This window comes from Triticum dicoccoides, chromosome 7B (genome assembly GCF_002162155.2).
Source record: "Triticum dicoccoides isolate Atlit2015 ecotype Zavitan chromosome 7B, WEW_v2.0, whole genome shotgun sequence".
Taxonomy (NCBI): domain Eukaryota; kingdom Viridiplantae; phylum Streptophyta; class Magnoliopsida; order Poales; family Poaceae; genus Triticum; species Triticum dicoccoides.
In genome coordinates, this window is record NC_041393.1 from 534,658,378 (window position 1) to 534,681,345 (window position 22,968).

Here is a 22,968-nt window from a genome sequence, read left to right on the forward strand (position 1 = left end):
TTCTGCGCCGCCTTTCCTCGAGCTCCTCGGAGTGTTCCTCCGTCTCACCTTGTGTCTGCGAAATGAAGGCCTCAGTCGTGCTCTTCTCAGGCTAGCGGTAGTACTACTCTTTTGAGCAGTACTACCGCAGGAGCCCGCGGTAGTACCGGGCTCTGGCACGGTAGTACCGTAGGCTCCCACGGTAGTACCGCTCATCCGAGTGGTAGTACCGCGAGCTCTGGTCTGGCACCGCTCTCAAGAGGTGGTAGGCGCGGATGTAATTTTTTACATCCGCGCTCCCCGCGGTAGTACCGTGCTGCGGCGCGGTAGTACCGTGGCACCAGGCCAGGTTCCGTAGCAGGAGCGGAGGTAGGGGCGGATGTAATTTTTTGCATCCGCACCCTTCATGGTAGTGCCGCACCCTCGGCTGCGGTAGTTCTGTGACGGATTTTTGCACGACATTTTCTCAGCGGAGGTAGTCACGGATGTAATTTTTTACATCTATGCCTACCAGGCCTGGCCCGTGTCTGCCTTGCGGAAGTACCGCATGGGGTCGCGGTAGTACCGCTCCTGCGGATCTACCGCGCCCTGTCGGTGCTCCTTTTGCCTGGTCTGGACTCTGCCATACTCGCGGTAGTACCGCGGTCCACCGCGGTAGTACCGCATGCCAGTGCGGTAGTACCGCGCCCGTGGAGCGGTAGTTCCGTGGGCAGCGGGCTGAGTGGTGGGTAACGGTTGGAATTGTCCCCCCATTATAAAAGGGGGTCTTCTTCTCCAAGAAGACTCACCTCTTCCAACCCTAAACTCCATTGTTGCTCCAAGCTTCACTTTCGGCCGATCTCTCTCCCTAGCCAATCAAACTTGTTGATTTGCTCGGGATTGGGTGACAAGGCCCCGATCTACACTTCCACCAAGAGATATTCGATTACCCCCACTAATCACTAGTGGATCTTGTTACTCTTGGGTGTTTGAGCACCCTAGACGATTGAGGTCACCTCGGAGCCATAGTCCATTGTGGTGAAGCTTCGTGGTGTCGTTGGGAGCCTCCAATTAAGTTGTGGAGATTGCCCCAACCTTGTTTGTAAAGGTTCGGTTGCCGCCTACAAGGGCACCAATAGTGGAATCACGGCATCTCGCATTGTGTGAGGGCGTGAGGAGATTACGGTGGCCCTAGTGGCTTCTTGGGGAGCATTGTGCCTCCACACCGCTCTAACGGAGACGTACTTCCCCTTAAAAGGAAGGAACTTCTGTAACACATCCTCGTCTTCGTCGGCTCCACTCTTGGTTATTTCATGCCTTTACTTTTGCAAGCTTATTTGTATTGTTTCCATTGCTTGCTTATGTGCTAGTGGTCATTGCATCATATAGGTTGCTCACATAGTTGCATATCTAGACAACCTATTTGTTACAAAGTTTAAATTGGTAAAGAAAAGCTTAAAATTGTTAGTTGCCTATTCACCCCCCTCCTCTAGTCAACCATATCGATCCTTTCAATTGGTATCAGAGCCTCGTCTCTTTATTAAGGACTTTGTCGTCCGAAGAGTATGGTTGACACCACGGACGGTGCGGAGGAGCACTCCGGTGTGAATCCTATCTCGTCTACGGCCGATGGGGGAACCTCGGTCTCCCATGAGGAATTCAATGTGGCTTTAGACACATTGAAAAACTCCATGACGACCGAGGTTGAAAGCATGTTTACTAAATTTCTAGAAGGACTTAAACTGTCCACCTCGCCGATGAAAGTGGGTGATCCCACTAACAAGGTGACGGATGCAACCTCCGACAAGGGGGAAGCTAACAGTGAAAAGGGTCCTTCTACGAGTGGTAGAAATGGCTCCGGCATCTTTGCCCATGTGGAACCTCCAACTTATGGTGGACCGATTCCCTCTACTCATTTAAATTATGCCGGTCCTCCTCCTAAGATTGTGAAAAATGAGGATTTTGATTCTTGGGTTTATCGTTTCAAGCGTCATTTAAAACATGTGAATACTAATCTTTGGAGAATCATTGAAGAAGGTTTCTATCCACATGACCCAAGCAACTTCACCCCTCGAGAAGCCGTGGATAATCAATTCAATGAGAGTGCTCTCTTCATCATCCAAGATGCAATCCTTCCCGAAGAACTCCCTCACCTTTGACCTCATGCCATGGCTAAAGAAGCATGGCAATGTGTTGTGTCTCTCTATCGAGGAAGTGCTAGCATTCAATGCTCCAACTATGAAGTGGTCCAAGATGAAGCCGATGAGTTTGCAATGAAAGAAGATGAAGAACCTCGTGAGCTCTTTCGAAGAGTGACCAAACTCGTGGTCTCACTCCGAGATCATGGGAGCAAGGACACGGATGACAATTGGATCAAGCGCAAGTTCCTCAAGGCCATGATGCCCTACAACAAGGCCATGTCCTCCGTCATTCGTCAAAGACCGGACTTCCACTCCATGACCTCAAGTGAAGTGTTGGATGAGTTCGTTGCAATGAGCATCTTGGACAAGACCGCCGACAATGCGGTGCTCCGTTCTCAAAGGGAAAAGAAGCCCAACCTTGCCTTGAAGGCCAACGTTATTGTGGAAGAAGAGGAAGAAGAGGAAGATGAGGAGAGCAACCCCGAAGACACGAAATATGATTATCATGAGCACATGGCTCTTGCCTCAAGACAATTTTGGAGCAAGAAGAATACAAGACCCAACTTCAACAAGAACAACTTAAGTGGCTTCAAGGGCAAGCAACGAGTTAGAACTTGTTTCAACTGTGGCAATATGAGCCATTTCGTTGCGGATTGTCCCTACGAGAAGCGGGAAGACAATGGTGGCAAGTTCATCCGAAAAGACAAAGCCAAGTCCTTCCCCAACAAGAACAACTTTGTAAGGGCATATTTATCCCCAAGATTTTTTGGTGATTGATGAAAATGCTTTTGCGGACTAATCGTGTGCGTTGAGTTCTTTCAGAGATTCATCCTTTGGCACGAGACGATTACTTCCCCTCGGTGTTTTATTCAAGATGGTGTAGCTCCTTCCTTTCCTTGCTGGTGGTCTAGTTTCGTAGGAGTCACCATACTATCAAGAGGGGATCCGCTTTGGTAAGGCTAGGGTGGAATCAACACGTACACATCCTTATCACACCCGATGCTTCTTTCCGCTTCATTGGAGCTATCTTTCCCTCTCTTTGCCTGCCTGTCCTGTCACAGCGGTAGTACCGCGATCCTCAGCGGTAGTACCGCCGAAGCTCGTCAAGCGGTAGTACCGCTCCCCGATCGGTAGTACTGCTTGCGAACTTCGGCCATAGTACCACAGTGGTTCCGGGCTACTACCGCCTCGATTCTCGACCACTGTTTTTCGTGTCGGGTTTTACGATACTAGTAGCGGCGGTAGTGGCGATAGTACCGCTCCAAGCGGTAGTACCACCTATACTTCTGCGGTAGTACCGCTCGAGGGCCAGGACCCTGCATCCCTCGTCAGCGCGGCAGTACCGCTGGGAGGGAGCGGTAGTACCGCTTATCAGCGGTATTACCGCCCTGCCCAAGCGGTAGTACTGCTCTGTGCGTGGCTGTTTGGTGGGTAACGGTTGGATTGCTTCCTCCACTATATAAAGGTGTCTTCTTCCCCAAAGTTGACTTACCTCTTCCCCCAAAAGCTCCATTGTTGCTCCAAGCTCCATTTTCTCCTGATCTCTCTCCCTAGCCAATCAAACTTGTTGATTTGCTCGGGATTAGTTGAGAAGGCCCCGATCTACACTTCCACCAAGAGAAATTTGATTCCCCCCACTAATCCCTAGCGGATCTTGTTACTCTTGGGTGTTTGAGCACCCTAGACGGTTGATGTCACCTCGAAGCCATACTCCATCGTGGTGAAGCTTCGTGGTGTTGTTGGGAGCCTACAAGTGTTGTGGAGATAGCCCCAATCTTGTTTGTAAAGGTTCGGTTGCCGCCTTCAAGGGAACCAATAGTGGAATCACGGCATCTCGCATTGTGTGAGGGCGTGAGGAGATTACGGTGGCCCTAGTGGATTCTTGGGGAGCATTGTGCCTCCACACCGCTCTAACGGAGACGTACTTCCCTTGAAAAGGAAGGAACTTCGGTAACACATCCTCGTCTTCACCGGCTCCACTCTTGGTTATTTCGTACCTTTACTTTTGCAATCTTACTTGTGTTGTATCTATTGCTTGCTTGTGTGCTAGTTGTCATTGCATCATATAGGTTGTCCACGTAGTTGCATATCTAGACAACCTATTTTGTTGCAAGGTTTAAATTGTTAAAGAAAAGCTTAAAAATTGTTAGTTGCCTATTCACCCCCTCCTCTAGTCAACCATATTGATCCTTTCAATTGGTATCAGAGCCTCGTCTCTTTATTAAGGACTTTGCCGTCCGAAGAGTATGGTTGACACCAACAACGGTGCGGAGGAGCACTCCGATGTGAATCCTATCTCGTCTACGGCCGATGGGGGAACCTCGGTCTCACGTGAGGAATTCAATGTGGCTTTAGACACATTGAAAACCTCCATGACAGTCGAGGTTAAAAGCATGTTTTCTGAATTCCTAGGAGGACTTAAACTATCCACCTCGCCGATGAAAGTGGGTGATCCCACTAACAAGGTGACGGATGCCACCTCCGACAAGGGGGAAGCTAATAGTGAAAAAGGTCCTTCTACTAGTGGTAGAAATGGCTCCGGCATCTTTTCCCATGTGGAACCTCCTACTTATGGTGGACCGATTCCTACTACTCATTTAAATCATGCCGGTCCTCCTCCTAAGATTGTGAAAAATGAGGATTTTGATGCTTGGGTTTATCATTTCAAGCGTCATTTAAAACATGTGAATACTAATCTTTGGAGAATTATAGAAGAAGGTTTCTATCCACATGACCCAAGCAACTTCACCCCTCGAGAAGTCATGGATAATCAATTCAATGAGAGTGCTCTCTTCATCATCCAAGATGCAATCCTTCCCGAAGATCTCCCTCATCTTCGTCCTCATGCCATGGCTAAAGACGCATGGCAATGTGTTGTGTCTCTCTATCGAGGAAGTGCTAGCATTCAACGCTCCAACTATGAAGTGGTGCAAGATGAAGCCGATGAGTTTGCAATGAAAGAAGATGAAGAACCTCGTGAGCTCTTTCGAAGAGTGACCAAACTCGCGGTCGCACTCCGAGATCATGGGAGCAAGGACATGGATGACAATTGGATCAAGCGCAAGTTCCTCAAGGCCATGATGCCCTACAACAAGGCCATGTCCTCCGTCATTCGTCAAAGACCGGACTTCCACTCCATGACCTCAAGTGAATTGTTGGATGAGTTCGTTGCAATGAGCATCTTGGGCAAGACCGCCGACAATGCGTGCTCCGTTCTCAAAGGGCAAAGAAGCCCAACCTTGCCTTGAAGGCCAAGGTTAGTGTGGAAGAATAAGAAGAAGAGGAAGATGAGGAGAGCAATCCCGAAGACACGAAGTATGATTATCATGAGCACATGGCTCTTGCATCAAGACAAATTTGGAGTAAGAAGAATACAAGACCCAACTTCAACAAGAACAACTCAAGTGGCCTCAAGGGCAAGCACGAGTTAGAACTTGTTTCAACTGTGGCAATGTGAGCCATTTCGTTGCGGACTGTCCTTACGAGAAGTGGGAAGACAATGGTGGCATATTCATCCAAAAAAACAAAGCCAAGTCCTTCCCCAACAAGAACAACTTCACCAAGAAGACTCCTACTCGTGGGTAGGTGGTTCAAGAAGAATACCGTGAGGATGACGATGATGATGAAGATAGTGAAGCAATGGCCATGGCATCCGTTGCCATTGCCACAACTCCCTCGGTGTCTCTCTTCGATTCACCTAACGAGAATATCACCGCCAAGTGCCTCATGGCTAAGGCCACCAACAAGGTAACCCCCAACATCAAAACCACCATTATTCCTAATCCTTCTTCAACGGATGGCTTTGATGATTGTAAAGGGTCTAATGAGGAGGTAAATGAATTTGAATCCTTCATGAGTAAGCTCAAGGGCAAATCCAAGAAGCACTTCGTTGCTCTCTTGGAACAACTTGGTGAAGCCAATGACATGATCGAGGCTCACGAAGAAACCATCTCTAAAATGGAAGGTCATAGTCGTGACTATGCCGATGAGATATTGGATCTCTCTAATGCTCTTGAGGAAGAGCGTGGGCATCGTTTGGCTCTTGAGGAGTCACACAACGATGACCATGCCAAATTAAAGAAAGATCTTGATCATGCGCTTGTTGTCTCTCGTGTTCTAACTTTTGAGAAGGCTAAGCTTGGTGTTGATCATGCTAGACTCAAGGAGGAGTTTGATGTACTTGACAAGGCCCATAAGGTCTTGAAAGGTGCTCATGCAAACCTCAAGGAGTCTCATGCTCAACTCCAAGTTAAGCTAACCAAGGAAAAGGCCACATTTCCTCACATGGTCTTAATTGATAATGCAAATTCTACTAACCCATGTTGTGAGCATGTGCATCTTGTGGAGGAGAATGCCAAATTGAAGGAACAACTCGAGAAAGGTCTTGTGTCATGCATACAAGGCAAGAAGAACCTAAATGACCTTTTGAGCAATCAAAAGGAAGTTGTGGGCAAGGAGGGAGTTGGGTTCTCACCCAAGTCCAAGAACAAGAAGAAGAACAAAGAGAAGAATAACAAGACCAAATGACCTCCCCCGCTCAAGCAAATCTTTGTGAAGGAGGGAGAGGGTGCTCCTAAGGAGAAGAAGAACAATGCGAAGAGTGGTGATGCCAAAGAGCGCAAAGCCATCTCTCCCAACAAAGCCGGCGACTTTAACCCCTCTTATGTGTTGTGCCGTGCTAGTGATGGGCATGTTTATGCTAAATTTGTTGGTTCTTCTTATGAGTACATTGAATGGTCTATTTGGGTTCCTAAGACCCTTGTTACTAACATCAAAGGACCCATTACTCAATGGGTACCTAAAACCAAGCATTGATCTCTTGTAGGTGTTTGCTTCCGGTGGGGGATCATGGTTGCTCGATAGTGGAGCAACAAATCATATGACCGGGAGCAAGGACTTGGTGGTGGACGTGTACAAGATCCCATCTATGCCCACCAATGTCGAATGGGGTGATGCCTCACATTCTAAGGTATTGGGTCTTGGCAAGGTTGTCATTTCTCATGATCTAACGATCGAGAAAGTCATGCTTGTTGAGTCCCTTGCGTTCAATTTACTTTCTGTTCGTCAACTCGCACTCATGGGCTTTGCCACCTTCTTTGATATTGATATCGTGGCCCTCTTGTGGAGCAAGACTCTTAAAGTAGCCTTTGTTGGGCATGTCGAGAACGGTCTCTATGTGATTAACTTTTCGGAGCAACCCACTAAGACCGCGACATGCCTAATGGCTAAAGTTGATGTGGGATGGCTTTGGCATCGCCATTTAGCCCACGTCAATATGAGATCTTTGCAAAGTCTTCTCAAGGGGGACCATGTCCGTGGACTAACGAATGTTAGTTTTGCCAAAGATCGTGCTTGTAGTGCTTGTATCAAAGGAAAGCTTCATGAGACGGCTCACCCTCCCACGACTATCATCTACTCGAAGAGACCCTTGGAGCTCCTGCACATGGACCTCTTTGGGCCTCCATCCTTTGATAGTCTTGGGGGTAGAAAGTATTGCTTGGTGATTGTGGATGATTATTCAAGGTACACTTGGGTATACTTCTTCAAGAGGAAGAGTGAGACTCAACAAACCGTCATTGACTTTGCAAATGAAGCTCAACGTCAACACAATGCAAAGATCTTGACAATAAGAATTGACAACGGCACCGAGTTCAAGAACTACACCTTGGATGAGTTTCTTAGTGATGAGGGGATCAAGCATCAATATTCTGCACCTTATACCCCTCAACAAAATGGTGTTGCGGAGAGGAAGAACCGGACATTGATGGATGTGGCAAGGACCATGATGGCGGAGTTCAAGTCTCCATACAACTTTTGGGCCGAAGCCATCAACACTGCATGTCATGCATCCAATCAGCTCTATCTCCGCAAAGGCTTGAACAAGACTCCTTATGAGATACTCACCGGGAACAAGCCCAATCTCAAGTACTTCCGGGTGTTCGAGTGTAAGTGTTTCATTCTCAAGAAAGGTGTTCGTTTGTCTAAATTTGAGGCTAGAGCTTATGAGGGCATATTTGTTGGTTATGCTACAAACTCTCATGCTTACCGTGTTCTCAACAAGTCCACCGGACTCATTGAGGATACGTGTAACATGGAGTTTGACGAAAATAACAGCTCCCAAGTGGAGCAAAGTGGAACTTGTGATGTAGGTGATGAAATTCCTCCCCAAGCCATAAGAAGAATGGGTATTGGTCATATTCTACCCATTGAGGAACCCCTTGTGGCCGAAGGAGAAGGACAATGCTCCACTCAAGTGGAGCCTTCATCTACTCAAGACCCACACGCTTCCGAAGAACAAAGTGTAGGCCCTCAACCTCGGGAACAAGACCAAGGGCAAGATCAATCTCAAGATGATGGTGAACCTCCAAATGATGCCCAAGGTCAAGTTCTCCCCCTCAAGCAAGTTCAAGATCATGAGCAAGCTCAAGATCAAGAACAAGCTCAAGACGACGCTCAAGACGATCAAGTTAACCCTCCTCCTTCCACATCCGAGGAGGAATTAGAGCGTCGTGTCGCGAAGATTGCTTCCAAACTCACCACCAAAGGTCATCTCATGGAGAATGTGGTTGGAAGCCTAAGAAAGGGGGTAAGCACTCGTAGACAATTAGCAAACTATTGTGAACATCACGTGTTTGTCTCTTGTGTTGAACCCCATAAGGTCTATGAGGCACTCGAAGACTCGGATTGGCTCAATGCCATGCATGAAGAACTTAACAACTTCGAGTACAACAAGGTGTGGAGGTTGGTGCCAAGGCCTTCGGGGAACCATAACATCATTGGAACCAAGTGGATCTTCAAGAACAAGCAAGATGCTCATGGGAACATCATTCGCAACAAGGCAAGATTGGTAGCACAAGGCTACTCCCAAGTCGAGGGTATCGACTACGGTGAAACCTTTGCTCCCGTTGCTCGCCTTGAATCCATTCGTTTGTTGATTGCTTATGCTTCCCATCACAACTTTAAGTTGCAACAGATTGATGTGAAAAGTGCTTTTCTTAATGGTCCCATTAATGAGTTGGTTTATGTCAAGCAACCCCCCGGGTTCGAGGATCCTTACTTCCCGGATCATGTGTATCAACTCGATAAGGCACTCTATGGCCTTAAACAAGCCCCACGTGCGTGGTATGATCACCTTACCGAGTTGTTACGAGATCGTGGATTTGAAGTTGGGCAAATCGATCCCACTCTTTTTACTAAGAAGGTCAAAGGGGAGTTGTTTGTGTGCCAACTATATGTTGATGACATTATCTTTGGTTCCCCTAACAAAGCTTTCAATGAAGTATTTGCCGCTCTCATGACCTCTAAGTTCAAGATGTCTTTGATGGGAGAGTTGAAGTTCTTCCTTGGTTTTGATATCAAACAAAGAAGAGAAGGTACCTTCATCAACCAAGCCAAATACACTCAAGACATGCTTAAGAGATTCAAGCTAAGTGATGTCAAGCCGGCCTCTACTCCAATGCCCACCAAGTGCCAACTTGACATTGATCCCAATGGTAAAGCGGTGGATCAAAAGTTATATCGCTCTATGATTGGTTCCTTGCTTTACCTTTGTGCATCTAGACCGGATATCATGTTGAGTGTGGGAATGTGTGCACGGTTCCAAGTCGCACCAAAGGAAAGCCACTATGTGGCGGTCAAGCGAATCTTTCGATATTTGGCTCGTATCCCAAACTTTGGCCTATGGTACCCAAGAGGAGCTAGCTTCAAGCTTGAAGGATTCACGGATTCTGATTGGGCGGGAGACAAGGTGGATAGGAAGTCCACTTCCGGAGGGTGCCAATTTCTTGGTTGCTCTTTGGTAAGTTCGTCTTCTAAGAAGCAAAGTTGTGTATCTCTCTCGTCCACCGAAGCAGAATATGTGGCGGCCGGTAGTTGTTGTGCACAACTCTTATGGATGAGGCAAACTTTAAAGGAGTATGGTGTCATTTGTGACAAAGTGCCTCTTTGGTGTGACAATGAAAGTGCCATCAAGATTTCTCTCAACCCGATGCAACACTTCAAGACGAAGCATATTGAGATTCGGTATCACTTCATCCGGGATCACATTAGGCGAGGGAAGATCGAGCTCAAGTATGTCAACACTCATGATAACCTTGCAGATATTTTCACGAAGCCCTTGGATGAAGCACGATTTCGCGAGTTAAGGCATGAGCTAAATATCATTGATTCGAGCAATGTGACTTGAACCCGTGCACCCCCCACCACACTCAACTTGTTGTCTAGTTTAGATGTAGGCATGGACATAGGGGGAGTGTTGTTCTCTCAATGAACTCTCCCTCCCCCCATTATGTATAAATTGATCTAGTCTTTCACTCTAACCATATTTTTATGGTACTAGTGCTTCAAGGACGAGTTTTGGTCATGGGTCCAAGGTTAAAATCTTCGCGACGCCATACCTCGTGACTCAAACATAGGTGGCCTCGGCCACCGCCCTCTCTTGAAGAGGTGTGTTCTGGTCCGTTGTTAGTGTGTTTGTGGCCTTGTTGGTCTTTCCTCTTTCTTGGTTGTGGTTTTTCCGTTCTTTTTGAGCTTAAGCCGTGTGTCTAGAGGCCTGTGGTTGCTGAGCGGTACTACCGCTAGTGGTGTGCGGTACTACTGCTCTAAGCGGTACTACCGCCCACCAGCGTGGTACTACCGCTGCGAGGCGGGGGTAGGGGGTTATATCGGGGGCAGGGGGAGTTTTCTTCTCCCCCATACCCATTCGCTTGCCCCCACGCTCTGTTCGTCTCTCCAGCAACCGGCGCCGCGGGAGGGCTCCGGCGGATCTCCCTCTCCGGGGTGCTCCTCTCCATTTCCTTCGGTGGAGACGATCCCCACCTTGTCCTCTTGCCATGGATGCCGGTATTGCCCCCGTTCTCTCTCTCTTCTTGTCTAGATTTCCAATCTAGCATCTTAGGGGCAATAGTAGTTGCATCTCTAGATTTTTGGCCAAATCTAGGCTTGAGTAGGATGGAGAAGGCTTCTAGGCAGTTTGGATTGGTGTTTGGTAGGAGTATTTTTGAATTTGGTAGGACGGTAGTGCCGGATCTGACCACGGCAGTAGGAAACTGTTGTTTCCCGTCTGGAGCGGTACTACCGCTCCCCTGGAGCGGTACTACCGCTTGGAGCGGTACTGCCGCTCACAGGTCGCGGTACTACCGCTCTCTACCAGATTCCACCATACTTTTACTAATCAGTGATCCTTTTTGGTTGTGTTTGGTGGCTTATGCTCGTTCTTTCTGGTTGTTTGCGTGTTCTTGTGTGTGGTTCCAGGTGATGAGCTTCCTGAGCATCAGGCTTGGCGTGTCAACCCCCGTCGTGCCACGTCCAAGCGGTACCGCACAACTGAGTCTGTAGGAGGTTCCTCAAGTGCTCCTCCTCCACCCCAACTCCAGAAGAAGCCTGGTGCCAAGCCGAAGCCTTGCAAAACTGTGCCAGAAATGCCAGCCAAGGAGTTCTGGGCAAGACGTCGCCGCAACCCCTATGAGGCAGACTAAGATCCCACTTTGGTCAACCGTCCGTTCTGGAAACAGGTTTCAGTTTGCCATCTTCTTTGATGTTCTCAAGGCCAAGAAGAACCTCTTTGTTAACGTGCACTCCATCGGCACCGACCATATGGAGAAGGATCCTGAATACTTTGGTGAAGCTCTTCAGATGTGCACTCAACTGAACATTCTTGGTGTCATGCAATTCAACAAAGATTATGATGTTGATATTGTGGCCCAACTCTATGTCACGGTTCATCTCGGGACTGATGAGAACAGGACACTAACTTGGATGACCAATGGCAAGTTGCTTTCAGTCAAGTGGAAGGCGTTCATGGAATTGATTGGGGTGGAAGATCAAGGGCTTGCGTCTCCTGTCGGCTTTCGCCCACACCGCAACAACTCCGCCACTCACAAGCAAGCTCTATGGCCCTACTGCACTTTGAAGATCAACCCTGAGATGAAGAAGGAAACATATGAGCTTCCTGCCTTTCTGGACATTCTTCACCATGTCTTCCGTGAGACTCTTTTCCCTCGCATAGGGAATCTGGACATGGTTCATTCTTATCTCGTGGACATGCTTCTGTTCTGCCAGCGTGAGAAGGAACAAAACACCGGAGAGTCCCTGGATATCTCCCATGTTATGTGGTCTGAGCTTTTATCTGCTATCTCCGAGCGCAAGTGCCCGATTTATGGTCAGTTCATCATGCTGCTTATTGAGAAGGCCTGGGGTCGTGTCTATCCCAAGGTGATGCTAGAGACCGGGGAGTTGGTTTCTCACGACATCAAGCGTCTGAGGAAGAAGGACAACTGGGGCTCTCAGGTCCCTAAATCTGGAGTTCCTTCATTTGCTACTGCCATGGAGACCGAGGAGGAGGCTGAGGCTGAGGCTGAGACTGAGGATGATGATGATTATCTGCCTTCTGCGGTAGAACCCTCTTGGGCAAAGAAGATCAAGCTCAAGATGAAGAAGTTGTTCTGCATGGAGGCTCACGGTCAGTACATGACTCATGTGGGTGATAAGAAGGCCCGTCGTCGTCACAAGGAGCTCATGCGCCAGTTGGGTGCCACCGTTAACAGTGGATCTAAGGACCAGCTTACTGAGGAGGAGGAGTGGATTCAGCAGCACTGCCCATGGACTGATTCTGATGTCGAGCACTTCCCGACCGACGATGGTGGCGCAGACGATCCCGCTGAGACCTGATTCTCTTGCTATCACCTGGAGCTGTAGCAACACTCCCTCTCCTTTTTGGTGTCTTGAAGCCAAAGGGGGAGAGAGTTTAGGGATTTGTGTTGTGCCTTCCGTCGTTTGTGTTTTCTTGCAGTTTGCCTGGTTTGGTTTATGTCTGGTTTGTGTCAGTGAGACCTAAGTTCCAGTCATATGGTGTGAGACATATGCTACCTTATCTTTCGAGTATCATTATCTATGTCTATCTAGCTTAGAGAAATATGCTACCTTATCTTTCGAGTATCATTATCTATGTCTATCTAGCTTATGAGTTGCATGCTTATCCTGTTATCTATGTGTCGGGGGTTGGGTGCGACATATGCCAAAGGATGGCTTATCATGGTGGGAGCGAGTAGAACGTCACCGGTGCCCGGAAGCGGGATGAGGCGAAGACATGCACGCCGGCAGATCTTACCCAGCTTCAGGGCTCTCCGAGGAGATAACACCCCTACTGCTGCTCTGCGGGGTCTCCGCATGATCACTATGGCAAAGTGAATACAGGGTTGCTCCTAGAGCTGTTTTCTGGAGGTAGGAGAGGGCAAGGCTAGCTCCCTCCTTCCTATATGATCGGGTCTAATACTAAAGAAGCTATCCCCCTTGCATGGGTGCCCCGGGGGGCTTATATAGGCCTGCCCCCCAGGGATACAATGGTAATCCGGCTGGGCGCGGGTCCCAGCAGTCTGTCTCTCAGGCCGCCGTCTTCTCCGCCGACTGCTGGGGCCCGCCAATTGGCGGGCCCCGCCGATAGGCCTGGTACTGTAGCAGTGCTTCTGATGACGCTGGCTCGGTCATGGGGTCATGGCAACAGTGCCGCCGTCTGGCGGACGATCACTGTCGTCATTCCCCGTATTGTCTGGTTAATGGCGTGCGGGGCCCGTGGGAGGGGCCGGCCGATTCCAGGGGGCCGACTCCCACGGGTTCGTCTTTGGGGCGTTCTCGCCGTCTTCTGTGCTCCCGCTGACGGGCGGGTCCCGCCATCTCTGGGCCGTACAGGTTGGCCATCGTGGGCACAGTGCACCGCCCACTAAGGCCGAGGTCAGGGCAGGCATGGCAACAGTGCCACGCCACGATGAAGATTCCAGCGATACGGCGCACTGTAGCCATGTCAGCCCCTCATAAGCAGGGTAGAGACGGCCACGCAGTGACCGTACCCCGCCCCGTCCATCGTGGCGAAGGCAGGAGATGGTTGGAGTCGCGGGCCGACTCCCCTCAGCCGGCTTCTCTAGAAGTCGTCAGCTAAGAGTCGGCTTCTCTGGAAGTCGTCAGCTAAGAGTCGGCTTCCTTGGAAGTCGTCAACTAAGAGTCGGCTTATCCCAAGGTCGTCCTTGGGGCGCGGCCGTGAGGGATAGTCGGCGGCCTTGTCGCCGACTCCCAAAAGGCGGCTCCTTATTGCAGAGTCTTGAGGGGCGCAGTCTGCCCCGATGCTTTGAAAGGTTCTGGGGCTCGGGTTAGCCTACCCGTGGCCCATTACTCCGACAGTAGTCCCCGAAGCTGGTGAGGCGCCACGGGAGACGCGTCGGGGAGCCTCAACAGTTTCATCTCTTTGGTGGTGGAATCTCGGCCTCGCTCGCCGTCTTCCTCCAGGCCGACTAGCTGGAGTTGGACTCGCAGAAAGCCATCTTGCCTCTTAGAGAGTTTGAACATCGCGGCGGGGTCCAGGCAGCGTGCCTGATAAGCTTCCAGGAAGCCGCCCGTTGCGGGTCCGTCGCGTGGCACCACGTGGCGGGGTCAGTCTGCCCACCCACGTGCACGACGGGACAGGACCTCAGGCGGGGCCCGCCACTACCGTGCCTCGGCACGCGAGCGGATTTGTTGCGGCCGTGCGGACGGTTGGGTTTCCCACGCGGTAACTGCATACAGTTACTGCATGTGGTAAATCGTGGGGGCGTGGGGGCGGGGCGCAGTTAATCCCACGCCCGCCCCATCGGCTTCTCAGCCCATGAGCCTATAAGTAGGCAGGAGGAAGGGAGCGGCGAAGCACGCGCGCCCATCTCCCCTACTCCCCTTGCTTTCTTCTCGCTTCTTCTTCCTCTTGCTGCTGCCGCACCGAGCCACGCCACGCTTGCGACGATAAGCTCTTCCTCCGCCGCCGCACCTCCTACTGTGCGCTTCGGCGTATGGGACGACTCCGAGGTGGACGGCGACCACATCGAGTTTCTCCGTAAGACGCACCGCCTCTCGGCCGTGGGCCTAGTGCGATCCCGTGCCGTGCCGGAGAGGGAAATAGTGCCGGCGCCGGAGGAGGGCGAGCGGGTCGTGTTCCGCTCGCACCTTATGCGTGACTTGGGGTTGCCGGCGAGCGGCTTCTTCCGCTCCTTCTTGGAGTTCCACGGGCTCCAGCCGCACCACCTCACCCCGAACACGGTGGTGCTGCTGGCTGCCTTCGCCACCCTGTGTGAAGGCTTCCTTGGCGTTCTCCCCACCATCGAGTTGTGGAGGGAATTCTTCCAGTCCAAGCTCGGCACGCACGTCGCCGACGTGCCGGCCCAGTGTGGCGCCTTCATCGCGATGCGGAGATCGACGGCCGACAACCCATTTCCCACCATTCCGCTGATCAAGTCGGTGAAAATGTGGCAGCGGTCGTACTTCTAAGCGGTAGGCGTAAGCGAGGCGGTTGGCCTTCGCCTAGTGCCTAGGCGGTGCCTAAGCGCCCTAGGCGCGGCCTAGACGGTGATATAGTTTTTACTTGTAGTGCATTTGTGATTATTATATGGGTGTTGATATTAGTTTAGGGCATATAAATAAGTTAATTACCAGCTACTTCCATTGGAATATAACCCGTTTGGCATATCAGTGTAGTATGTGGCATGATTTCTTGCTTGGGTAGGCAATTCCTTGCTTGCCCTGCCTAGACCTCCATTTATGCCCTAGGCGAGGCGTTTGGCCATTGCCTAGCGCCTCCTAGGCACTGCCTTTTCCAACAGAGCTTCTATGTGAAGAACGTCGCCCCAGACGGCGACTGGGTCAATCTGCCGCCTTACAAAGCCGGTGCTCCGGCTGGGAGGCTCCCCAGCTGGTCCCACCGAGTCAAGACGCTGACTCCCGCTGGAGCCGCCGCCGTTGCTCGACTCTGACTGCTGACGCAGTCGGAGGGTCTGACCGGGGCCGACCTGCTGGCCGCCTTCATGGCGCGCCGAGTCCTCCCGCTCCAAGGCCGGCCTCATCTGATCTGTCAGATGAGCGGCCACCAAGACCCGAGTCGGATGTGCTCCAAGGACATGCCCCACGCGGAGGTGGCAGACACGGTGAACTACATCGCGAACTGCGGTCTCGCGGCGGATTGGCAGTTCGGCAAGGAGCCGTACTCACGCGCCAATCCCCCGCCTGCGGTAAGTTATCTCTTTTTTTCTTCTGTCTTCTTTGTAGCTGAATCCGACTTCTGATCTTATTGGTTTTTTCTTGAGTTAGAACCCCGTCATCCAGCCCTCAGCCAGCACCACGGGCCCGGCCCGTCAGTTCGTCTCCGATCGGTCGGAGAGCGACGTCGACGACCCTGACTTGGGGGCGGCGGCGATGGAGGCCGACGCCGAAGGAGGCGGAGGAGGAGGAGGAGGAGGCTTCAGGCCGTCGACCACTTTTGCCGACTGGCCTGATGACGACGCCAAGGGGGAAGTCGTCCCGCGCCGCCAACCAAGGGTTGGCCATCCAGGCACGGGTTCCTCTGCCGGCTTGGATGGTCAAGGCGGCGCGAAGCGGCGCCGGGCCGGGCCGAGTTTGCTCGGCGGCCGATCGAAGAAGTTTAAGGGGGCGGCTGCCGCGACCAAGCGGGAAGAGGCGATCGCGAAGGCCAACCGCTTCCATAAGGAAGTGAAGAAGCCGCCGCTGGTCTCCGCGTAAGTGCTTCCGTCTTGCCTTGTCTTCTACTAGTGAATTTGTCCAAATCTTTTACACGCCCTCATTGCTTTAGGGCTCCCCTCACCTTTGAGAGGGTCGCCGCCACCTCTGTCATGGGGTCGACAGAGACGTCTGCCACTACTCGGCGGATTGATCCCCCCGCCGACCTCCGGGAGGCGACGGAGCGGAACGCGCGGGAGAAGCGCGATGAGGACGAAGCCGCCCGCCTGGAGAAGGCGGAGGGTGAGAAGGCGGCGGCCTCTGCCCAGAGGAAGCTGGATGAGGACGAAGCCGCCGTTGCGGCACGGTGGCTAGCTGAGGAGGCCGCGCACCGCCAATCGGCGCTACTTGTCGTTCTGCTGAACTCCGCGCCGTCGCCCCCGGAGTTCACGGGGCAGACTGGGGAAGCCGGCGGCGAGCACCCTATCATGGAGAAGGAGAGCGGCGAGGCCTCCATGTCGGACATGGCCGCGCCACCTCCGCCGCCTCCGCCACCGTCTGCGAGTGCGCGAGGTAAACAGTCGGCAGGCCCGCCGACGCCGCCGACTGCGGACGAGTCCGAGGCGAGGTTGCTCCTTCAAGTCACCTCACCAGCGCGCCGCCGCCTCGAGAAGGCGACTTCGGCGCCACGCCCGTTGGAGACCGGCGCCGCCAACTCGGCCATCCTAGACGCCGAGGCGACAAGTGCCGCGCGCGTTGGGTGGGTGCGAGGAGGCGGCACGGGCCTGATGAACCAAGCGCTTCTGGATGTTCAGGCGAAGCTGCGAGCCGAGGGCGACGCCATCCAGGCCTGCACCAAGGCGCATCTGGCATCGCGAGTAGTCGTCCGGGTATGCTTTATTTGACTTTGTTTTTCCTTGTTCTTCTCTGTGGGGGCGCGCCAGCGCACCCACTGGGTGTAGTCCCCGAGTTTCGGGCTGGCTGCTGAGCAGGCGGCCCGAAACTCCTTCTGGCGAGTTTCCTTGTCTAAAATTCTTATTTCAGGAGTATCAGAACCTTCGCGCCACTGCCTTCAACCGCAATGTCGAGGAGCTGGTCAGACGGACTGCCGACTTGTCGGAAAGCCGGAGTGAGTCCTCCTTCTTCTTTGCAGGGGCGCGCTGGCGCACCCCCAGGCTATAGTCCCCGAGATTCAGGCCGACTGCTGAGCAGTCGGGCCGGATCTTCTCGGCGACCTTCTTTGCTGACGACTTATCATCTGTTTCCTTTGTTCTTCAGGGGCCAATGCCATTCTTCAGCAGCAGCTGGGCGAGGCTAACACCGTCTTGCGCACCAAGGAGGAGGAGTGCAGCAAACTCGCCGCGGAGCATGACCTGCTGGCCGCGCAGCTGGTGGAGCAGAGGGAGCTGCTCAAGAAGACGCAGGACGAGGCAGAGAAGAGAGAGACTGCCCTCCTAGCCGAGTTCGAGAGCGAGCGCTCCTTCTAGACCGACAAGGAGGCGCAGCTGACCTTCGGCTTCCATGAGATCGAGGACATCGTCGACGGTGAGTTTCTTGGTTTCCTTTGAGCCGCCGACTGTGGGTCGGGCCGACTCCTGATTCTGACTTGCTTCTCTTTTTTTCTTTTTTCTTAGCAGACTTCTTCCCTGGCCACTCGCAGGCGGCCACTCAAGCCATCGAGGCAGATCGCGAGGCGCGGAGGGCAGATGGCGTGGAGATTGCCGCCAACGCCCCCCGGACCCTTGACGAGCAGCTTTTGAGCATCGAGGCTCGTCTGCGGCCGGCCCATCGGATGCTGCACCGGCTTCAACGTGCCGGCGCCGAGGCCATTGTCGCCCTGTGGCCAGACATGTCGGTTCTGCGCACTGCCAGTCGGACTGCCGACTGGCTGGAGGTCGCAGCTGGTCGTCTTGAGGCTTGGAAGGGTTCCTCAGCCCGGGCTGGAGCGCGCCGGGCCTTGGAATTCATCAAGGCATGGTATCCAGGGCTGGACCTGGACCGTCTGGCCGTGTTTCGGTCAGAGGCCCAGGCGGAGCTGGTAGCTGTGGAAGACGCCCTCGTCGCTCATGCTGCGGCGATCGCCGACTATGCCGACACCAGCATCTTCGTCCCTGATCGGGATGAAGACGGCAGGGAGGCGCCGCCGGAGTGGTTCGGGATGAACCCGGACTACGACGAGGACTCGGCGGAGGTGATCGGTTCTAGCGCTAAGGAGGAAAGCGAGGCGGAGGACGAAGGCGAGACGGAGGCGCCAGAAGGTGGAGCGGGCGACCAGCCTCAGCTCGACCGTGCCTCCAGCAACGAGCCGCACCCGAGCGAGCCGGCCGCCACCGGAGACGATCAAGCCGAGACTGTCCGGCCGACCGCCCCGACGCCTGACACCGCCATCTCCTCCGACCCTTCGAACCCGTCTGCCACGTCCTAGGCTGCTGTCTTACCTTCATTTTATCTGCTTTAGTAGTCTTTGAAGAACTCGTTAATTTGAACAATTCCACCCGCGGGGTGTATTTTGAACTTCTGTTTGAAGATTCGGCCAAGGGCCTATGCTATGTAAATATTTATCCGAGTTCTATCTTTCCTTGCTCATTGCTCCTTTGGCTTTTTCCTTTCCCGCCCTCCCTTAGTTGCCGCCTTGTCAGTTGGACAACCGTTCTGCGGCTGCCACTGGATCAAGTGTTTGGCTACTTTTGGGAGACAAGTACTTGGCCATTTTTAGAGTCTTTTTAACAAGTTGGATAGAAAGCGGCAGGCCGACTACTAAAGAGTCAGCTTTGCTAAGAGAGGTAGGAAGTCGGCTTAAGCTATTTTATGCTTTGAGTCCTTAGCCATTTTTCATGCGGACGCCCATTCTTCCTTACTCCTGTCCACCAATCAGTCACTCTGCGAGCTGCGGCTTCTGACAGGAGACGGCTTAGGCACCACGCACTACTTGTCCGACTACAGGAAGCATTTCATAGCGCAAGGCGTCGAGTCCCCGGGCCGACTAGTCGAGCCCGGTGCCAAGCGGCATAACAAAGAGTAATATACTCGAAGGCATAATTCTTATCATACAAATAACAAAAGAGGACAGTCCCCGAGCTCGTCTCGGGGGGCCCGAAGTCTTGGTACTTTAATACAAAAGGTAGTGCAATACATACTGCATCAACTGTAAAATCTTCGGAGAAGGTTTGCATTGCACGGGCGTTTTGTCTCTTTGCCGAAGTCGTCCCTCTTGCGTGCTCGGGGCTTCTGAGCGTCGATCAGGTAGTAGGAGTCGTTTCTCAGCACCTTGCTGATAATGAAGGGGCCTTCCCAACGCGCCGACAACTTGTGCTGGCCGGCTACTCGCTGGATCAGCTGGAGCACAAGGTCGCCCTCTTGGAAAGATCTCGGGCTGACCTTCCTGTTGTAGTATCGGCGTAGGCTCTGCTGGTAGATGCTGGACCGGCTGAGTGCCAACAGCCGGCCCTCTTCCAGCAGATCGACACCGTCTTGACGTGCTTCTTCTGCTTCTTCCTCGGTGTACATGGTGACTTGCGGAGAGTCGAACTCTATGTCCGTCGGGATGACGGCTTCAGCACCGTAGACGAGGAAGAAAGGTGTGAAGCCGGTTGACTTGTTTGGAGTCGTGCGCAGACTCCAGAGGACGGCTGGCAACTCGTCAAGCCAACAGTCGGCTGAATGCTCCAGTGCTTCGACCAGTCGAGGCTTGATGCCAGACAGGGTGAGGCCGTTTGCTCGCTCTACCTGGCCGTTTGACTGCGGATGGGCAACGGACGCTAAGTCCAGTCGGATGCCCTGAGTCGCGCAGAAAGGGGCCAAGGCACCTTTGGCGAAATTTGTGTCATTGTCGGTGATGATGCTGTGCGGTATGCCGTACCGAGTCATGATGTCGGTGATGAAAGTCACTGCAGTCGGACCATTCAACTTCTTGATGGGTTTTACTTCTATCCACTTGGTGAACTTGTCCACTGCGACAAGTGAGTTAGGCCGCCTCGTGCTGTTTTGAATGGTCCCACCATGTCCAGGCCCCAAACCGCAAAGGGCCAAGCGATGGGAATAGTCTTGAGTGCGGAAGTCGGCTGATGTGGCTTGGAGCGGAACATCTGGCACCCTTTGCACTTTTGGACTAATTCTTTGGCCTCTTCTAGGGTAGTTGGCCAGAAGAAACCGTGCCGGAAGGCTTTGGCGACGAGTGCTCTTGAAGCCGCATGGTGGCTGCACTCTCCTTCATGGATGTCTCTGAGAATTGCTTGGCCTTGCTCTGGCTCGACGCAACGCTGGTAGACACCAGTGACGCTGCGCCTGACCAACTCTCTGTTGACTATGGTGTAGGCTGCCGCTCGGCGTTGTACTTGCCGAGCCAAGGTTTCATCAATTGACAGTTCTTTGCTCACCAGGAACTTGAGGATGGGCTGTGCCCATGAGGGTGCTGCTATTTCTTCGACTACCAGTACTGCGACTTGGAGGAGGGCGGCTGGGCTGGGAGGCGGCGGGTTGGAGTGGATTGACGAAGTCTCCGGCCGAGTTCTGGAGTCATCGGACTGGTCGCCGCAGTCCTCGGGCCGGGTTCTGAAGTCCCCGGGCCGGCTTCGACTGGAACGCTCTTGGAGTCGGATCTGACTTCTTCGGGTGGAGCCGGCACAAAGATGGAGTTTGATTCTGGTGAAGGCTTGACAGACGGCTTGAGGAGGCGCCGAAGGGCGACGCCGGATGGTATTGCTTGGCGGGTGGAGCTGATTCGTGCCAAGGCGTCTGCTTGGTCGTTGTCATTCCTTGGCACATGGAGGAACTCGCACCCCTCGAAGTATCCGCTGATTTGCTGCACAAGGAAGCGGTAGCTCGCCATGTTTGCATCCTTGGCGTCCCAATCGCCAGATGACTGCTAGACCACTAAGTCGGAGTCGCCATAACACAGGATCCGGCGAATGCCAAGTTCTTTAGCAAGCCGGAGCCCGTGAATGAGCGCCTCGTACTCAGCGACGTTGTTGGAGGCGGCGAAGTGGATCTGCAGCATATACCTCAGCTTGTCGCCCTTGGGGGAAGTGAGGACGACGCCGGCTCCCAAGCCGGTGCGCATCTTGGAGCCGTCGAAGTGCATCCGCCAATGGGTGGAGTCGGGCGCTGGCGGCAGGTACTGGGTCTCGGCCCAGTCGATGAGGAAGTCGGCCAGTGCTTGCGACTTGATGGCGGTGCGGGGCTGGTAGTAGTTGGTGTAGGGAGCCAGATCGATGGCTCATTTGGCCACTCGGCCAGAAGCATCTCGGCTTCCGATGATCTCGGCAAGTGGGGCTGTGCAAACCACAATGATTGGATGCTCCTAGAAGTAAGGCTTCAATTTCTTGGCGGCAAAGTGCACGCCGTAGCACATCTTCTGGTAGTGGGGGTAGTTCTCCTTGGAGGCCGACAGTATTTCGCTCAAGTAATATACCGGTCTCTGGACTGGTAGCGCCTTGCCTTCCTCCTTGCGCTCAACTACAATAACTGTGCTGACTACCCGACTGGTGGCGGCAATGTATAGGAGCATGGGCTCTTTAGGAGTCGGAGCCGCCAGCACAGGGGGAGTAGTCAGCATTTTCTTCAACTGGAGAAAAGCTTCGTCCACCTTGGGGTTCCACTCAAAAAAGGTCGTCTTCTTCATGAGCTGGTATAAAGGGAGAGCCTTCTCGCCCAGCCGACTGATGAAACGGCTAATGGACGCCAAGCAGCCAGTGAACTTTTGCACGTCTAGCAGTCGGCGGGGTACCTCCATCCTCTCGATGGCCTTGATCTTTACAGGGTTGCACTCTATGTCGCGTTCAGGGACCAGAAAGCCAAGGAGTTGGCCGGCTGGTACTCCGAAGACGCACTTCTCAGGGTTGAGCTTGATCTGGAATCGGCGCAGGTTCTCAAAGGTTTCCTTGAGGTCTTCCAGCAATGTTCCGCGCTTTTCCGTCTTCACCACCACATCGTCCACGTAGACATGGGCATTTCTGCCGAGTTGCTTGAGGAGGCACTTCTGCATGCAACGCTGAAAGGTGGCGTCGGCATTCCTCAAGCCGAACGTCATGGTCAGGTAGCAAAAGGCTCCAAACGGCGTGATGAAGGCGGTCTTCAGTCTGTCAGCCGGGTTCAGCTTGATCTGGTGATATCCAGAATATGCATCTAAGAAACTCAACAGCTCGCATCCGGTTGTGGAGTCTATCACCTGATCAATCCTCGGTAGGGTGAATGGGTCCTTGGGGCAAGCTTTGTTGAGGCTTGTGTAGTCGATACACATCCGCCACTGCTTGTTCTTCTTCAGCACCAGGACTGGGTTTGCCAGCCACTCTGGGAAAAACACTTCCATAATGAAGCCGACTGCCAGGAGCCGGGCTATCTCTTCTCCAACAACTCTTCTCTTCTCTTCCGACAGGCGGCGCAAGGGCTGCCTGACGGGCTTCAC